This window comes from Oncorhynchus keta, chromosome 3 (genome assembly GCF_023373465.1).
Source record: "Oncorhynchus keta strain PuntledgeMale-10-30-2019 chromosome 3, Oket_V2, whole genome shotgun sequence".
Lineage (NCBI taxonomy): Eukaryota > Metazoa > Chordata > Actinopteri > Salmoniformes > Salmonidae > Oncorhynchus > Oncorhynchus keta.
The window spans coordinates 23,382,515-23,403,931 of record NC_068423.1 but is presented as its reverse complement, the minus strand read 5'-3'; the positions used below and the strand labels follow the sequence as shown (position 1 = coordinate 23,403,931).

At 46.4% G+C, this 21,417-nt stretch overlaps 1 pseudogene; it reads left to right on the top strand.

Annotated features, from left to right (window-relative positions):
* Nucleotides 1–21,417, top strand: part of LOC118363470 (putative E3 ubiquitin-protein ligase UNKL) — a 46,174-nt pseudogene that overhangs the window by 15,850 nt on the left and 8,907 nt on the right.

The window sequence follows — 21,417 nt, the reverse complement described above, 5'->3', positions numbered from 1 at the left end:
GGTACAAACAGGAGGAGTAGTCCACACAAATACAGGTACAAACAGGAGGAGTAGTCCACACAAACACAGGTACAAACAGGAGGAGTAGTCCACACAAACACAGGTACAAACAGGAGGAGTAGTCCACACAAACACAGGTACAAACAGGAGTAGTAGTCCACACAAATACAGGTACAAACAGGAGGAGTAGTCCACACAAACACAGGTACAAACAGGAGGAGTAGTCCACACAAATACAGGTACAAACAGGAGGAGTAGTCCACACAAACACAGGTACAAACAGGAGGAGTAGACCACACAAACACAGGTACAAACCGGAGGAGTAGTCCACACAAACCAGGTACAAACAGGAGGAGTAGTCCACACAAACACAGGTACAAACAGGAGGAGTAGTCCACACAAACACAGGTACAAACAGGAGGAGTAGTCCACACAAACACAGGTACAAACAGGAGGAGTAGTCCACACAAACACAGGTACAAACAGGAGGAGTAGTCCACACAAACACAGGTACAAACAGGAGGAGTAGTCCACACAAATACAGGTACAAACAGGAGGAGTAGTCCACACAAATACAGGTACAAACAGGAGGAGTAGTCCAGACAAATACAGGTACAAACAGGAGGAGAAGTCCAAACAAACACAAACACAGGTACAAACAGGAGGAGTAGTCCACACAAACACAGGTACAAACAGGAGGAGTAGTCCACACAAACACAGGTACAAACAGGAGGAGTAGTCCACACAAACACAAACACAGGTACAAACAGAAGGAGTAGTCCACACAAATACAGGTACAAACAGGAGGAGTAGTCCACACAAACACAAACACAGGTACAGGTACAAACAGGAGGAGTAGTCCACACAAAAACAAATACAGGTACAAACAGGAGGAGTAGTCCACACAAACACAAATACAGGTACAAACAGGAGGAGTAGTCCACACAAATACAGGTACAAACAGGAGGAGTAGTCCACACAAACACAGGTACAAACAGGAGGAGTAGTCCGCACAAACACAAATACAGGTACAAACAGGAGGAGTAGTCCACACAAACACAAAACAGGAGGAGTACCACACAAACACAGGTACAAACAGGAGGAGTAGTCCACACAAACACAGGTACCAACAGGAGGAGTAGTCCACACAAATACAGGTACAAACAGGAGGAGTAGTACACACAAATACAGGTACAAACAGGAGGAGTAGTCCACACAAACACAAACACAGGTACAAACAGGAGGAGTAGACCACACAAACACAGGTACAAACAGGAGGAGTAGTCCACACAAACACAAACACAGGTACAAACAGGAGGAGTAGTCCACACAAACACAAACACAGGTACAAACAGGAGGAGTAGTCCACACAAACACAAACACAGTTACAAACAGGAGGAGTAGTCCACACAAACACAAACACAGGTACAAACAGGAGGAGTAGTCCACACAAATACAGGTACAAACAGGAGGAGTAGTCCACACAAACACAAATACAGGTACAAACAGGAGGAGTAGTCCACACAAACACAAATACAGGTACAAACAGGAGGAGTAGTCCACACAAACACAGGTACAAACAGGAGGAGTAGTCCACACAAATACAGGTACAAACATGAGGAGTAGTCCACACAAACACAGGTACAAACAGGAGGAGTAGTCCACACAAACACAGGTACAAACAGGAGGAGTAGTCCACACAAATACAGGTACAAACAGGAGGAGTAGTCCACACAAATACAGGTACAAACAGGAGGAGTAGTCCACACAAACACAAACACAGGTACAAACAGGAGGAGTAGTCCACACAAATACAGGTACAAACAGGAGGAGTAGTCCACACAAACACAACAAACAGGAGGAGTAGTCAGGTACAAACAGGAGGAGTAGTCCACACAAATACAGGTACAAACATGAGGAGTAGTCCACACAAACACAGGTACAAACAGGAGGAGTAGTCCACACAAACACAGGTACAAACAGGAGGAGTAGTCCACACAAACACAGGTACAAACAGGAGGAGTAGTCCACACAAATACAGGTACAAACAGAAGGAGTAGTCCACACAAATACAGGTACAAACAGGAGGAGTAGTCCACACAAATACAGGTACAAACAGGAGGAGTAGTCCACACAAATACAGGTACAAACAGGAGGAGTAGTCCACACAAACACAAACACAGGTACAAACAGGAGGAGTAGTCCACACAAACACAGGTACAAACAGGAGGAGTAGTCCACACAAACACAGGTACAAACAGGAGGAGTAGTCCACACAAACACAGGTACAAACAGGAGGAGTAGTCCACACAAATACAGGTACAAACAGGAGGAGTAGTCCACACAAACAAAACACAGGTACAAAAACAGGAGGAGTAGTCCACACAAACACAAATACAGGTACAAACAGGAGGAGTAGTCCACACAAACACAAATACAGGTACAAACAGGAGGAGTAGTCCACACAAATACAGGTACAAACAGGAGGAGTAGTCCACACAAACACAAATACAGGTACAAACAGGAGGAGTAGTCCACACAAAATACAGGTACAAACAGGAGGAGTAGTCCACACAAACACAAACACAGGTACAAACAGGAGGAGTAGTCCACACAAACACAAATACAGGTACAAACAGGAGGAGTAGTCCACACAAACACAAATACAGGTAGAAACAGGAGGAGTAGTCCACACAAACACAGGTACCAACAGGAGGAGTAGTCCACACAAATACAGGTACAAACAGGAGGAGTAGTCCACACAAATACAGGTACAAACAGGAGGAGTAGTCCACACAAACACAAACACAGGTACAAACAGGAGGAGTAGTCCACACAAACACAGGTACAAACAGGAGGAGTAGTCCACACAAACACAAACACAGGTACAAACAGGAGGAGTAGTCCACAGAAACACAAACACAGGTACAAACAGGAGGAGTAGTCCACACAAACACAAACACAGTACAAACAGGAGGAGTAGTCCACACAAACACAAACACAGGTACAAACAGGAGGAGTAGTCCACACAAATACAGGTACAAACAGGAGGAGTAGTCCACACAAACACAAATACAGGTATAAACAGGAGGAGTAGTCCACACAAACACAAATACAGGTACAAACAGGAGGAGTAGTCCACACAAACACAGGTACAAACAGGAGGAGTAGTCCACACAAATACAGGTACAAACAGGAGGGTACAAACAGGTGGAGTAGTCCACACAAACACAGGTACAAACAGGAGGAGTAGTCCACACAAATACAGGTACAAACAGGAGGAGTAGTCACACAAATACAGGTACAAACAGGAGGAGTAGTCCACACAAACACAAACACAGGTACAAACAGGAGGAGTAGTCCACACAAACACAAACACAGGTACAAACAGGAGGAGTAGTCCACACAAATACAGGTACAAACAGGAGGAGTAGTCCACACAAATACAGGTACAAACAGGAGGAGTAGTCCACACAAATACAGGTATAAACAGGAGGAGTAGTCCACACAAACACAGGTATAAACAGGAGGAGTAGTCCACACAAACACTGGTACAAACAGGAGGAGTAGTCCACACAAACACAAATACAGGTACAAACAGGAGGAGTAGTCCACACAAACACAGGTATAAACAGGAGGAGTAGTCCACACAAATACAGGTACAAACAGGAGGAGTAGTCCACACAAATACAGGTACAAACAGGAGGAGTAGTCCACACAAACACAAATACAGGTACAAACAGGAGGAGTAGTCCACACAAATACAGGTACAAACAGGAGGAGTAGTCCACACAAATACAGGTACAAACAGGAGGAGTAGTCCACACAAATACAGGTACAAACAGGAGGAGTAGTCCACACAAACACAAACACAGGTACAAACAGGAGGAGTAGTCCACACAAATACAGGTACAAACAGGAGGAGTAGTCCACACAAACACAAACACAGGTACAAACAGGTACAAACAGGAGGAGTAGTCCACACAAACACAAATACAGGTACAAACAGGAGGAGTAGTCCACACAAACACAAATACAGGTACAAACAGGAGGAGTAGTCCACACAAACACAGGTACAAACAGGAGGAGTAGTCCACACAAACACAAACACAGGTACAAACAGGAGGAGTAGTCACACAAACACAGGTACAAACAGGAGGAGTAGTCCACACAAACACAGGTACAAACAGGAGGAGTAGTCCACATAAACACAAATACAGGTACAAACAGGAGGAGTAGTCCACACAAACACAGGTACAAACAGGAGGAGTAGTCCACACAAACACAGGTACAAACAGGAGGAGTAGTCCACACAAATACAAACACAGGTACAAACAGGAGGAGTAGTCCACACAAACACAGGTACAAACAGGAGGAGTAGTCCACACAAACACAAATACAGGTACAAACAGGAGGAGTAGTCCACACAAACACAGGTACAAACAGGAGGAGTAGTCCACACAAACACAGGTACAAACAGGAGGAGTAGTCCACACAAACACAGGTACAAACAGGAGGAGTAGTCCACACAAACACAAATACAGGTACAAACAGGAGGAGTAGTCCACACAAACACAGGTACAAACAGGAGGAGTAGTCCACACAAACACAGGTACAAACAGGAGGAGTAGTCCACACAAACACAGGTACAAACAGGAGGAGTAGTCCACACAAACCCAAATACAGGTACAAACAGGAGGAGTAGTCCACACAAACACAAACACAGGTACAAACAGGAGGAGTAGTCCACACAAACACAAATACAGGTACAAACAGGAGGAGTAGTCCACACAAACACAAATACAGGTAGAAACAGGAGGAGTAGTCCACACAAACACAGGTACCAACAGGAGGAGTAGTCCACACAAATACAGGTACAAACAGGAGGAGTAGTCCACACAAATACAGGTACAAACAGGAGGAGTAGTCCACACAAACACAAACACAGGTACAAACAGGAGGAGTAGTCCACACAAACACAGGTACAAACAGGAGGAGTAGTCCACACAAACACAAACACAGGTACAAACAGGAGGAGTAGTCCACACAAACACAAACACAGGTACAAACAGGAGGAGTAGTCCACACAAACACAAACACAGTTACAAACAGGAGGAGTAGTCCACACAAACACAAACACAGGTACAAACAAGAGGAGTAGTCCACACAAATACAGGTACAAACAGGAGGAGTAGTCCACACAAACACAAATACAGGTATAAACAGGAGGAGTAGTCCACACAAACACAAATACAGGTACAAACAGGAGGAGTAGTCCACACAAACACAGGTACAAACAGGAGGAGTAGTCCACACAAATACAGGTACAAACATGAGGAGTAGTCCACACAAACACAGGTACAAACAGGAGGAGTAGTCCACACAAACACAGGTACAAACAGGAGGAGTAGTCCACACAAATACAGGTACAAACAGGAGGAGTAGTCCACACAAATACAGGTACAAACAGGAGGAGTAGTCCACACAAACACAAACACAGGTACAAACAGGAGGAGTAGTCCACACAAACACAAACACAGGTACAAACAGGAGGAGTAGTCCACACAAATACAGGTACAAACAGGAGGAGTAGTCCACACAAATACAGGTACAAACAGGAGGAGTAGTCCACACAAATACAGGTATAAACAGGAGGAGTAGTCCACACAAACACAGGTATAAACAGGAGGAGTAGTCCACACAAACACTGGTACAAACAGGAGGAGTAGTCCACACAAACACAAATACAGGTACAAACAGGAGGAGTAGTCCACACAAACACAGGTATAAACAGGAGGAGTAGTCCACACAAATACAGGTACAAACAGGAGGAGTAGTCCACACAAATACAGGTACAAACAGGAGGAGTAGTCCACACAAACACAAATACAGGTACAAACAGGAGGAGTAGTCCACACAAATACAGGTACAAACAGGAGGAGTAGTCCACACAAATACAGGTACAAACAGGAGGAGTAGTCCACACAAATACAGGTACAAACAGGAGGAGTAGTCCACACAAACACAAATACAGGTACAAACAGGAGGAGTAGTCCACACAAACACAGGTACAAACAGGAGGAGTAGTCCACACAAACACAAATACAGGAGGAGTAGTCCACACAAATATCGGTACAAACAGGAGGAGTAGTCCACACAAACACAAATACAGGTATAAACAGGAGGAGTAGTCCACACAAACACAAATACAGGTACAAACAGGAGGAGTAGTCCACACAAACACAGGTACAAACAGGAGGAGTAGTCCACACAAACACAAACACAGGTACAAACAGGAGGAGTAGTCCACACAAACAGAGGTACAAACAGGAGGAGTAGTCCACACAAACACAGGTACAAACAGGAGGAGTAGTCCACACAAATACAAACACAGGTACAAACAGGAGGAGTAGTCCACAAAACACAGGTACAAACAGGAGGAGTAGTCCACACAAACACAGGTACAAACAGGAGGAGTAGTCCACATAAACACAAATACAGGTACAAACAGGAGGAGTAGTCCACACAAACACAGGTACAAACAGGAGGAGTAGTCCACACAAACACAGGTACAAACAGGAGGAGTAGTCCACACAAATACAAACACAGGTACAAACAGGAGGAGTAGTCCACACAAACACAGGTACAAACAGGAGGAGTAGACCACACAAACACAAATACAGGTACAAACAGGAGGAGTAGTCCACACAAACACAGGTACAAACAGGAGGAGTAGTCCACACAAACACAGGTACAAACAGGAGGAGTAGTCCACACAAACACAGGTACAAACAGGAGGAGTAGTCCACACAAACACAAATACAGGTACAAACAGGAGGAGTAGTCCACACAAATACACGTACAAACAGGAGGAGTAGTCCACACAAACACAGGTACAAACAGGAGGAGTAGTCCACACAAACACAGGTACAAACAGGAGGAGTAGTCCACACAAACACAGGTACAAACTGGAGGAGTAGTCCACACAAACACAGGTACAGGTACAAACAGGAGGAGTAGTCCACACAAACACAAATACAGGTACAAACAGGAGGAGTAGTCCACACAAACACAAATACAGGTACAAACAGGAGGAGTAGTCCACACAAACACAGGTACAAACAGGAGGAGTAGTCCACACAAACACAAATACAGGTATAAACAGGAGGAGTAGTCCACACAAATACAGGTACAAACAGGAGGAGTAGTCCACACAAACACAAACACAGGTACAAACAGGAGGAGTAGTCCACACAAACACAGGTACAAACAGGAGTAGTAGTCACACAAATACAGGTACAAACAGGAGGAGTAGTCCACACAAACACAGGTACAAACAGGAGGAGTAGTCCACACAAATACAGGTACAAACAGGAGGAGTAGTCCACACAAACACAGGTACAAACAGGAGGAGTAGTCCACACAAACACAGGTACAAACAGGAGGAGTAGTCCACACAAACACAGGTACAAACAGGAGTAGTAGTCCACACAAATACAGGTACAAACAGGAGGAGTAGTCCACACAAACACAGGTACAAACAGGAGGAGTAGTCCACACAAATACAGGTACAAACAGGAGGAGTAGTCCACACAAACACAGGTACAAACAGGAGGAGTAGTCCACACAAACACAGGTACAAACCGGAGGAGTAGTCCACACAAACCAGGTACAAACAGGAGGAGTAGTCCACACAAACACAGGTACAAACAGGAGGAGTAGTCCACACAAACACAGGTACAAACAGGAGGAGTAGTCCACACAAACACAGGTACAAACAGGAGGAGTAGTCCACACAAACACAGGTACAAACAGGAGGAGTAGTCCACACAAATACAGGTACAAACAGGAGGAGTAGTCCACACAAATACAGGTACAAACAGGAGGAGTAGTCCACACAAATACAGGTACAAACAGGAGGAGTAGTCCACACAAATACAGGTACAAACAGGAGGAGTAGTCCACACAAACACAAACACAGGTACAAACAGGAGGAGTAGTCCACACAAACACAGGTACAAACAGGAGGAGTAGTTCACACAAACACAGGTACAAACAGGAGGAGTAGTCCACACAAACACAAACACAGGTACAAACAGGAGGAGTAGTCCACACAAATACAGGTACAAACAGGAGGAGTAGTCCACACAAACACAAACACAGGTACAGGTACAAACAGGAGGAGTAGTCCACACAAACACAAATACAGGTACAAACAGGAGGAGTAGTCCACACAAACACAAACACAGGTACAAACAGGAGGAGTAGTCCACACAAATACAGGTACAAACAGGAGGAGTAGTCCACACAAACACAGGTACAAACAGGAGGAGTAGTCCACACAAACACAGGTACAAACAGGAGGAGTAGTCCACACAAACACAGGTACAAACAGGAGGAGTAGTCCACACAAACACAGGTACAAACAGGAGGAGTAGTCCACACAAACACAGGTACAAACAGGAGGAGTAGTCCACACAAGCACAAACACAGGTACAAACAGGAGGAGTAGTCCACACAAATACAGGTACAAACAGGAGGAGTAGTCCACACAAATACAGGTACAAACAGGAGGAGTAGTCCACACAAACACAGGTACAAACAGGAGGAGTAGTCCACACAAACACAGGTACAAACAGGAGGAGTAGTCCACACAAACACAGGTACAGGTACAAACAGGAGGAGTAGTCCACACAAACACAAATACAGGTACAAACAGGAGGAGTAGTCCACACAAACACAAATACAGGTACAAACAGGAGGAGTAGTCCACACAAACACAGGTACAAACAGGAGGAGTAGTCCACACAAACACAAATACAGGTATAAACAGGAGGAGTAGTCCACACAAATACAGGTACAAACAGGAGGAGTAGTCCACACAAACACAAACACAGGTACAAACAGGAGGAGTAGTCCACACAAACACAGGTACAAACAGGAGTAGTAGTCCACACAAATACAGGTACAAACAGGAGGAGTAGTCCACACAAACACAGGTACAAACAGGAGGAGTAGTCCACACAAATACAGGTACAAACAGGAGGAGTAGTCCACACAAACACAGGTACAAACAGGAGGAGTAGTCCACACAAACACAGGTACAAACAGGAGGAGTAGTCCACACAAACACAGGTACAAACAGGAGTAGTAGTCCACACAAATACAGGTACAAACAGGAGGAGTAGTCCACACAAACACAGGTACAAACAGGAGGAGTAGTCCACACAAATACAGGTACAAACAGGAGGAGTAGTCCACACAAACACAGGTACAAACAGGAGGAGTAGTCCACACAAACACAGGTACAAACCGGAGGAGTAGTCCACACAAACCAGGTACAAACAGGAGGAGTAGTCCACACAAACACAGGTACAAACAGGAGGAGTAGTCCACACAAACACAGGTACAAACAGGAGGAGTAGTCCACACAAACACAGGTACAAACAGGAGGAGTAGTCCACACAAACACAGGTACAAACAGGAGGAGTAGTCCACACAAATACAGGTACAAACAGGAGGAGTAGTCCACACAAATACAGGTACAAACAGGAGGAGTAGTCCACACAAATACAGGTACAAACAGGAGGAGTAGTCCACACAAATACAGGTACAAACAGGAGGAGTAGTCCACACAAACACAAACACAGGTACAAACAGGAGGAGTAGTCCACACAAACACAGGTACAAACAGGAGGAGTAGTTCACACAAACACAGGTACAAACAGGAGGAGTAGTCCACACAAACACAAACACAGGTACAAACAGAAGGAGTAGTCCACACAAATACAGGTACAAACAGGAGGAGTAGTCCACACAAACACAAACACAGGTACAGGTACAAACAGGAGGAGTAGTCCACACAAACACAAATAAAGGTACAAACAGGAGGAGTAGTCCACACAAACACAGGTACAAACAGGAGGAGTAGGCCACACAAACACAAATACAGGTACAAACAGGAGGAGTAGTCCACACAAACACAGGTACAAACAGGAGGAGTAGTCCGCACAAACACAAATACAGGTACAAACAGGAGGAGTAGTCCACACAAACACCGGTACAAACAGGAGGAGTAGTCCACACAAACACAGGTACAAACAGGAGGAGTAGTCCACACAAACACAGGTACAAACAGGAGGAGTAGTCCACACAAACACAGGTACAAACAGGAGGAGTAGTCCACACAAACCCAAATACAGGTACAAACAGGAGGAGTAGTCCACACAAACACAAACACAGGTACAAACAGGAGGAGTAGTCCACACAAACACAAATACAGGTACAAACAGGAGGAGTAGTCCACACAAACACAAATACAGGTACAAACAGGAGGAGTAGTCCACACAAACACAGGTACCAACAGGAGGAGTAGTCCACACAAATACAGGTACAAACAGGAGGAGTAGTCCACACAAATACAGGTACAAACAGGAGGAGTAGTCCACACAAACACAAACACAGGTACAAACAGGAGGAGTAGTCCACACAAACACAGGTACAAACAGGAGGAGTAGTCACACAAACACAAACACAGGTACAAACAGGAGGAGTAGTCCACACAAACACAAACACAGGTACAAACAGGAGGAGTAGTCCACACAAACACAAACACAGTTACAAACAGGAGGAGTAGTCCACACAAACACAAACACAGGTACAAACAGGAGGAGTAGTCCACACAAATACAGGTACAAACAGGAGGAGTAGTCCACACAAACACAAATACAGGTATAAACAGGAGGAGTAGTCCACACAAACACAAATACAGGTACAAACAGGAGGAGTAGTCCACACAAACACAGGTACAAACAGGAGGAGTAGTCCACACAAACACAAAACAGGAGGAGTAGTCCACAAAACACAAATACAGGTAGGAGGAGTAGTCCACACAAACACAGGTACAAACAGGAGGAGTAGTCCACACAAACACAGGTACAAACAGGAGGAGTAGTCCACACAAATACAAACACAGGTACAAACAGGAGGAGTAGTCCACACAAACACAGGTACAAACAGGAGGAGTAGACCACACAAACACAAATACAGGTACAAACAGGAGGAGTAGTCCACACAAACACAGGTACAAACAGGAGGAGTAGTCCACACAAACACAGGTACAAACAGGAGGAGTAGTCCACACAAACACAGGTACAAACAGGAGGAGTAGTCCACACAAACACAAATACAGGTACAAACAGGAGGAGTAGTCCACACAAATACAGGTACAAACAGGAGGAGTAGTCCACACAAACACAGGTACAAACAGGAGGAGTAGTCCACACAAACACAGGTACAAACAGGAGGAGTAGTCCACACAAACACAGGTACAAACAGGAGGAGTAGTCCACACAAACACAGGTACAGGTACAAACAGGAGGAGTAGTCCACACAAACACAAATACAGGTACAAACAGGAGGAGTAGTCCACACAAACACAAATACAGGTACAAACAGGAGGAGTAGTCCACACAAACACAGGTACAAACAGGAGGAGTAGTCCACACAAACACAAATACAGGTATAAACAGGAGGAGTAGTCCACACAAATACAGGTACAAACAGGAGGAGTAGTCCACACAAACACAAACACAGGTACAAACAGGAGGAGTAGTCCACACAAACACAGGTACAAACAGGAGGAGTAGTCCACACAAATACAGGTACAAACAGGAGGAGTAGTCCACACAAATACAGGTACAAACAGGAGGAGTAGTCCACACAAACACAGGTACAAACAGGAGGAGTAGTCCACACAAACACAGGTACAAACAGGAGTAGTAGTCAGGTACAAACAGGAGGAGTAGTCCACACAACCACCGATACAGGTACAAACAGGAGGAGTAGTCCACACAAACACAGGTACAAACAGGAGGAGTAGTCCACACAAACACAGGTACAAACAGGAGGAGTAGTCCACACAAACACAGGTACAAACAGGAGTAGTCCACACAAATACAGGTACAAACAGGAGGAGTAGTCCACACAAACACAGGTACAAACAGGAGGAGTAGTCCACACAAATACAGGTACAAACAAGAGGAGTAGTCCACACAAACACAGGTACAAACAGGAGGAGTAGACCACACAAACACAGGTACAAACCGGAGGAGTAGTCCACACAAACCAGGTACAAACAGGAGGAGTAGTCCACACAAACACAGGTACAAACAGGAGGAGTAGTCCACACAAACACAGGTACAAACAGGAGGAGTAGTCCACACAAACACAGGTACAAACAGGAGGAGTAGTCCACACAAACACAGGTACAAACAGGAGGAGTAGTCCACACAAATACAGGTACAAACAGGAGGAGTAGTCCACACAAATACAGGTACAAACAGGAGGAGTAGTCCACACAAATACAGGTACAAACAGGAGGAGTAGTCCACACAAATACAGGTACAAACAGGAGGAGTAGTCCACACAAACACAAACACAGGTACAAACAGGAGGAGTAGTCCACACAAACACAGGTACAAACAGGAGGAGTAGTCCACACAAACACAGGTACAAACAGGAGGAGTAGTCCACACAAACACAAACACAGGTACAAACAGAAGGAGTAGTCCACACAAATACAGGTACAAACAGGAGGAGTAGTCCACACAAACACAAACACAGGTACAGGTACAAACAGGAGGAGTAGTCCACACAAAAACAAATACAGGTACAAACAGGAGGAGTAGTCCACACAAACACAAATACAGGTACAAACAGGAGGAGTAGTCCACACAAATACAGGTACAAACAGGAGGAGTAGTCCACACAAACACAGGTACAAACAGGAGGAGTAGTCCGCACAAACACAAATACAGGTACAAACAGGAGGAGTAGTCCACACAAACACCGGTACAAACAGGAGGAGTAGTCCACACAAACACAGGTACAAACAGGAGGAGTAGTCCACACAAACACAGGTACAAACAGGAGGAGTAGTCCACACAAACCCAAATACAGGTACAAACAGGAGGAGTAGTCCACACAAACACAAATACAGGTACAAACAGGAGGAGTAGTCCACACAAATACAGGTACAAACAGGAGGAGTAGTCCACACAAACACAAATACAGGTACAAACAGGAGGAGTAGTCCACACAAATACAGGTACAAACAGGAGGAGTAGTCCACACAAACACAAACACAGGTACAAACAGGAGGAGTAGTCCACACAAATACAGGTACAAACAGGAGGAGTAGTCCACACAAACACAAACACAGGTACAAACAGAAGGAGTAGTCCACACAAATACAGGTACAAACAGGAGGAGTAGTCCACACAAACACAAACACAGTTACAAACAGGAGGAGTAGTCCACACAAACACAAACACAGGTACAAACAGGAGGAGTAGTCCACACAAATACAGGTACAAACAGGAGGAGTAGTCCACACAAACACAAATACAGGTACAAACAGGAGGAGTAGTCCACACAAACACAGGTACAAACAGGAGGAGTAGTCCACACAAATACAGGTACAAACATGAGGAGTAGTCCACACAAACACAGGTACAAACAGGAGGAGTAGTCCACACAAACACAGGTACAAACAGGAGGAGTAGTCCACACAAATACAGGTACAAACAGGAGGAGTAGTCCACACAAACACAAACACAGGTACAAACAGGAGGAGTAGTCCACACAAACACAGGTACAAACAGGAGGAGTAGTCCACACAAACACAGGTACAAACAGGAGGAGTAGTCCACACAAACACAGGTACAAACAGGAGGAGTAGTCCACACAAACACAAACACAGGTACAAACAGGAGGAGTAGTCCACACAAATACAGGTACAAACAGGAGGAGTAGTCCACACAAATACAGGTACAAACAGGAGGAGTAGTCCACACAAATACAGGTATAAACAGGAGGAGTAGTCCACACAAACACAGGTATAAACAGGAGGAGTAGTCCACACAAACACTGGTACAAACAGGAGGAGTAGTCCACACAAACACAAATACAGGTACAAACAGGAGGAGTAGTCCACACAAACACAGGTATAAACAGGAGGAGTAGTCCACACAAATACAGGTACAAACAGGAGGAGTAGTCCACACAAATACAGGTACAAACAGGAGGAGTAGTCCACACAAACACAAATACAGGTACAAACAGGAGGAGTAGTCCACACAAATACAGGTACAAACAGGAGGAGTAGTCCACACAAATACAGGTACAAACAGGAGGAGTAGTCCGCACAAACACAAATACAGGTACAAACAGGAGGAGTAGTCCACACAAATACAGGTACAAAAAGGAGGAGTAGTCCACACAAACACAGGTACAGGTACAAACAGGAGGAGTAGTCCACACAAACACAAATACAGGTACAAACAGGAGGAGTAGTCCACACAAACACAGGTATAAACAGAAGGAGTAGTCCACACAAACACAGGTATAAACAGGAGGAGTAGTCCACACAAATACAGGTACAAACAGGAGGAGTAGTCCACACAAACACAAATACAGGTACAAACAAGAGGAGTAGTCCACATAAACACAGGTACAAACAGGAGGAGTAGTCCACACAAACACAAATACAGGTACAAACAGGAGGAGTAGTCCACACAAACACAGGTACAAACAGGAGGAGTAGTCCACACAAACACAGGTACAAACAGGAGGAGTAGTCCACACAAACCCAAATACAGGTACAAACAGGAGGAGTAGTCCACACAAACACAAATACAGGTACAAACAGGAGGAGTAGTCCACACAAATACAGGTACAAACAGGAGGAGTAGTCCACACAAATACAGGTACAAACAGGAGGAGTAGTCCACACAAACACAAACACAGGTACAAACAGGAGGAGTAGTCCACACAAACACAAACACAGGTACAAACAGGAGCAGTAGTCCACACAAACACAAACACAGTTACAAACAGGAGGAGTAGTCCACACCAACACAAACACAGGTACAAACAGGAGGAGTAGTCCACACAAATACAGGTACAAACAGGAGGAGTAGTCCACACAAACACAAATACAGGTATAAACAGGAGGAGTAGTCCACACAAACACAAATACAGGTACAAACAGGAGGAGTAGTCCACACAAACACAAATACAGGTATAAACAGGAGGAGTAGTCCACACAAACACAAATACAGGTACAAACAGGAGGAGTAGTCCACACAAACACAAATACAGGTACAAACAGGAGGAGTAGTCCACACAAACACAGGTACAAACAGGAGGAGTAGTCCACACAAACACAGGTACAAACAGGAGGAGTAGTCCACACAAATACAGGTACAAACAGGAGGAGTAGTCCACACAAATACAGGTACAAACAGGAGGAGTAGTCTACACAAACACAAACACAGGTACAAATAGGAGGAGTAGTCCACACAAACACAGGTACAAACAGGAGGAGTAGTCCACACAAACACAGGTACAAACAGGAGGAGTAGTCCACACAAATACAGGTACAAACAGGAGGAGTAGTCCACACAAACACAAACACAGGTACAAACAGGAGGAGTAGTCCACACAAACACAGGTACAAACAGGAGGAGTAGTCCACACAAATACAGGTACAAACAGGAGTAGTCCACACAAATACAGGTACAAACAGGAGGAGTAGTCCACACAAATACAGGTACAAACAGGAGGAGTAGTCCACACAAATACAGGTACAAACAGGAGGAGTAGTCCACACAAACACAGGTACAAACAGGAGGAGTAGTCCACACAAATACAGGTACAAACAGGAGGAGTGGTCCACACAAACACAGGTACAAACAGGAGGAGTAGTCCACACAAATACAGGTACAAACAGGAGGAGTAGTCCACACAAACACAGGTACAAACAGGAGGAGTAGTCCACACAAACACAGGTACAAACAGGAGGAGTAGTCCACACAAACACAGGTACAAACAGGAGGAGTAGTCCACACAAATACAGGTACAAACAGGAAGAGTAGTCATTCTCTCTTTCTCCCCTTACCCATCTGTCTATCGCCTCCTTTGAATTCCATGCTGTCACAGTTACCAGCCGTTTCAAGCTTAACATCCTTATCATTTATCGCCCTCCAGGTTCCCTCGGAGAGTTCATCAATGAGCTTGATGCCTTGATAAGCTCCTTTCCTGAGGACGGCTCACCTCTCACAGTTCTGGGCGACTTTAACCTCCCCACGTCTACCTTTGACTCATTCCTCTCTGCCTCCTTCTTTCCACTCCTCTCCTCTTTTGACCTCACCCTCTCACCTTCCCCCCTACTCACAAGGCAGGCAATACGCTCGACCTCATCTTTACTAGATGCTGTTCTTCCACTAACCCCATTGCAACTCCCCTCCAAGACTCCGACCACTACCTTGTATCCTTTTCCCTCTCGCTCTCATCCAACACTTCCCACACTGCCCCTACTCGGATGGTATCGCGCCGTCCCAACCTTCGCTCTCTCTCCCCCGCTACTCTCTCCTCTTCCATCCTATCATCTCTTCCCTCTGCTCAAACCTTCTCCCACCTATCTCCTGATTCTGCCTCCTCAACCCTCCTCTCCTCCCTTTCTGCATCCTTTGACTCTCTATGTCCCCTATCCTCCAGGCCGGCTCGGTCCTCCCTCCCGCTCCGTGGCTCGACGACTCATTGTGAGCTCACAGAACAGGGCTCCGGGCGGCCGAGCGGAAATGGAGGAAAACTTCGCCTCCCTGCGGACCTGGCATCCTTTCACTCCCTCCTCTCTACATTTTCCTCCTCTGTCTCTGCTGCTAAAGCCACTTTCTACCACTCTAAATTCCAAGCATCTGCCTCTAACCCTAGGAAGCTCTTTGCCACCTTCTCCTCCCTCCTGAATCCTCCTCCCCTCCCCCTCCTCCCTCTCTGCAGTTGACTTCGTCAACCATTTTGAAAAGAAGTTCGACGACATCCGATCCTCGTTTGCTAAGTCAAACGACACCGCTGGTTCTGCTCACACTGCCCTACCCTGTGCTCTGACCTCTTTCTCCCTCTCTCTCCAGATGAAATCTCGCGTCTTGTGACGGCCGGCCGCCCAACAACCTGCCCGCTTGACCCTATCCCCTCCTCTCTTCTCCAGACCATTTCCGGAGACCTTCCCCCTTACCTCACCTCGCTCATCAACTCATCCCTGACCGCTGGCTACGTCCCTTCCGTCCTCAAGAGAGCGAGAGTAGCACCCCTTCTGAAAAAACCTACACTCGATCCCTCCGATGTCAACAACTACAGACCAGTATCCCTTCTTTCTTTTCTCTCCAAAACTCTTGAACGTGCCGTCCTTGGCCAGCTCTACCGCTGTCTCTCTCAGAATGACCTTCTTGATCCAAATCAGTCAGGTTTCAAGACTAGTCATTCAACTGAGACTGCTCTTCTCTGCATCACGGAGGCGCTCCGCACTGCTAAAGCTAACTCTCTCTCCTCTGCTCTCATCCTTCTAGACCTATCGGCTGCCTTCGATACTGTGAACCATCAGATCCTCCTCTCCACCCTCTCCGAGTTGGGCATCTCCGGCGCGGCCCACGCTTGGATTGCGTCCTACCTGACAGGTCGCTCCTACCAGGTGGCGTGGCGAGAATCTGTCTCCTCACCACGCGCTCTCACCACTGGTGTCCCCAGGGCTCTGTTCTAGGCCCTCTCCTATTCTCGCTATACACCAAGTCACTTGGCTCTGTCATAACCTCACATGGTCTCTCCTATCATTGCTATGCAGACGACACACAATTAATCTTCTCCTTTCCCCCTTCTGATGACCAGGTGGCGAATCGCATCTCTGCATGTCTGGCTGACATATCAGTGTGGATGACGGATCACCACCTTATGCTGAACCTCGGCAAGACGGAGCTGCTCTTCCTCCCGGGGAAGGACTGCCCGTTCCATGATCTCGCCATCACGGTTGACAACTCCATTGTGTCCTCCTCCCAGAGCGCTAAGAACCTTGGCGTGATCCTGGACAACACCCTGTCGTTCTCAACTAACATCAAGGCGGTGGCCCGTTCCTGTAGGTTCATGCTCTACAACATCCGCAGAGTACGACCCTGCCTCACACAGGAAGCGGCGCAGGTCCTAATCCAGGCACTTGTGATCTCCCATCTGGATTACTGCAACTCGCTGTTGGCTGGGCTCCCTGCCTGTGCCATTAAACCCTACAACTCATCCAGAACGCCGCAGCCCGTCTGGTGTTCAACCTTCCCAAGTTCTCTCACGTCACCCCGCGCCTCCGCTCTCTCCACTGGCTTCCAGTTGAAGCTCGCATCCGCTACAAGACCATGGTGCTTGCCTACGGAGCTGTGAGGGGAACGGCACCTCAGTACCTCCAGGCTCTGATCAGGCCCTACACCCAAACAAGGGCACTGCGTTCATCCACCTCTGGCCTGCTCGCCTCCCTACCACTGAGGAAGTACAGTTCCCGCTCAGCCCAGTCAAAACTGTTCGCTGCTCTGGCCCCCCAATGGTGGAACAAACTCCCTCACGACGCCAGGACAGCGGAGTCAATCACCACCTTCCGGAGACACCTGAAACCCCACCTCTTTAAGGAATACCTAGGATAGGATAAGTAATCCTTCTCACCCCCCTAAAAGATTTAGATGCACTATTGTAAAGTGGCTGTTCCACTGGATGTCATAGGTGAATGCACCAATTTGTAAGTCGCTCTGGATAAGAGCGTCTGCTAAATTACTTAAATGTAATGTAAATGTAGTCCACACAAATACAAACACAGGTACAAAACATACACACATCCATTTGACAGAAACAGGTCATATGGCTTATAAACCCTCAGTTTGGTCTTTCTCTCTCCAGAGCGCTGCCGTGCCCAGTGGTGAAGCACAGTGAGGAGTGGGGAGACCCCAGTAAGTGTGAGGGTGAAGAGGGTTGCCCGTACTGCCACACACGCAGTGAGCAGCAGTTTCACCCCGAGGTACCTGTTGAGCTCCATCCTCATCTCAGATCATAACTACGTTGTCCGTTTGTAGCGCTGGCAGGTTTGTGCCAGATCACTCCATTTGCTTAACACGAGACAGAACTCTATGTTCAGTGACTGTTTGTCTGATGTTCCCCTCCATATTTATAAATCCACCAAGTGTAATGACATGCAGCAGTGTGGCAGCTGCCCCAGAGGCCCCTTCTGTGCCCCAGAGGCCCCTTCTGTGCCCCAGAGGCCCCTTCTGTGCCCCAGAGGCCCCTTCTGTGCCCTAGAGGCCCCTTCTCTGCCTTTGCACACCTAGACAACAGTAAGTGTCCTACGACAACCCCGTAATCATGTGGTTTGATTAAGCAATAAGGCCAGAGGAGGTGTGGTATATGGCCAATATACTACGGCTAAGGGCTGTTCTTAAGCACGATGCAACGGGGAGTGCTTGGACACAGCTCTTAGCCATGGTACATTGGCCATATTTCACAAACCCCCGAGGTGCCTTATTGCTTTTATAAACTGGTTACCTAATGTAATTAAAGCAGTAAATTGTATAAGGCCTGATATATCACATCTGTCAGCCAATCAGCATTCAGGACTTGAATCACCCAGTTTATAATGATAGTAAGTAACTACTTATCTACTATTTTTCTCCTCTTGTCCCCCAGAGCCCTCGATCAGTGAAGAATCCTTGTTTCAGACCACCAGCTCCCCATCAGGCCTCACTTGACCCTTACCCTGTCCTTCTGTAGCTCAGTTGGTCCTTCTGTAGCTCAGTTGGTAGAGCATGGCACTTGTAACGCCACGGTAGTGGGTTCGATTCCCGGGACCACCCATACGTAGAATGTATGTGCTTTGGATAAAAGCGTCTGCTAAATGGCATATATTTATGAGGGATGTCCCAGCCCTGGGGGCCGAGGTGGGAGGTCTGGGTCTCTGTCTGGAGGGCCGTTCACCCCGTTAGGGGGGTTGTGTGTGGCAGAGCAGGGCCTATTAGGGAAGGTGCTGTGTGTGTGTGTGTGTGTGTGTGTGTGTGTGTGTGTGTGTGTGTGTGTGTGTGTGTGTGTGTGTGTGTGTGTGTGTGTGTGTGTGTGTGTGTGTGTGTGTGTGTGTGTGTGTGTGTGTGAAGCGAACCCCTCTCCCCCTGGGCTAGAGAGGGGGGGGTACGAGAGGGAAGACCAGGCCAAACAGAAGAGTTTTACCATGGAGCAATGCAACAGAGAAATAATAATGGCGTACCATCTCAGCAAACAGGTACCTTTTTATTGTTGTCAAAACAACCAGCTTCTGACAAACTATATTGAGCAAAAATAAACGCAACATGTAAAGTGTTGGTTCCATGTTTCATGAACTGAAATAAAAGATCCTAGACATTTTCCATATGCACAAAAAGTTTTTCTCTCAATTTGTGCACAAATGTGTTTTCGTCCATGTTCGTGAACATTTCTCCTTTGCCAAGATAATCCATCCACCTGACAGGTGTGGCATATCAAAATGCTGATTAAACAACATGATCATTACACAGGTGCACCTCGTGCTGGGGACAATAAAAGGCCACTCTAAAATGTGCGGTTCTGTCACACAATGCCACAGATGGCTAAAGTTGCGGGAGCGTGCAATTGGCATGCTGACTGCGGGAATTACCACCAGAGCTGTGGCCAGAGAATTTAATGTTAATTTCTCTACCATAAGCCACCTCCAACGTAGTTTGAGAGAATTTGAACAGTACGTCCAACTGGCCTCACAACCGCAAACCACGTGTAACCACTTCAGCCCAGGAACTCCACATCCGGGTTTTTCACCTGCGGGATCGTCTGAGACCAGCCACTCCGGACAGCTTATGAAACTTGTCGTTGTCTCGTCGTCTCGCTGTCTCGCCGTCTTGTCGTCTCACTGTCTCGCTGTCTCGCTGTCTCGTCGTCTCGCTGTCTCGCTGTCTCGTCGTCTCACTGTCTCGCTGTCTCGTCGTTTCGTCGTCTCGCTGTCTCATTGTCTCGTCGTCTCGCTGTCTCGCCGTCTTGTCGTCTCGCTGTCTCGCTGTCTCGCTGTCTCGTCGTCTCGCTGTCTCGCTGTCTCGTCGTCTCGCTGTCTCGCTGTCTCGTCGTCTCACTGTCTCGCAGTCTCGCCGTCTCGCAGTCTCGCCGTCTCGCTGTCTCGCCGTCTCGTCGTCTCGTCGTCTCGCTGTTTGACATGAAACTATACGATAACTATACTATACCAACTATACTATAACTACTAAAACAACTATACTATAACTGTACTATACCAACTGTACTATACCAACTATACTATAACTAGGGTTGCAAAGGGTTGGAAACTTTCGGGGAATTTTCCATGGTAAGTTAAGCCTGGGAATTTAGCTTAAATTCATCAAATAAGTTATACACCCCTCCAACCAGACATGCTTTATCTACTAATTTGCTGGATGCAGAGTTCAACAGAGTTCAAGTGAAGGTCAAGCAACTCATAGAGGAAGCAGACTGTATTGCAATCATCTCTGATTGGTGGTTGAATGTTTGTGGGCAAAGAATAATTAA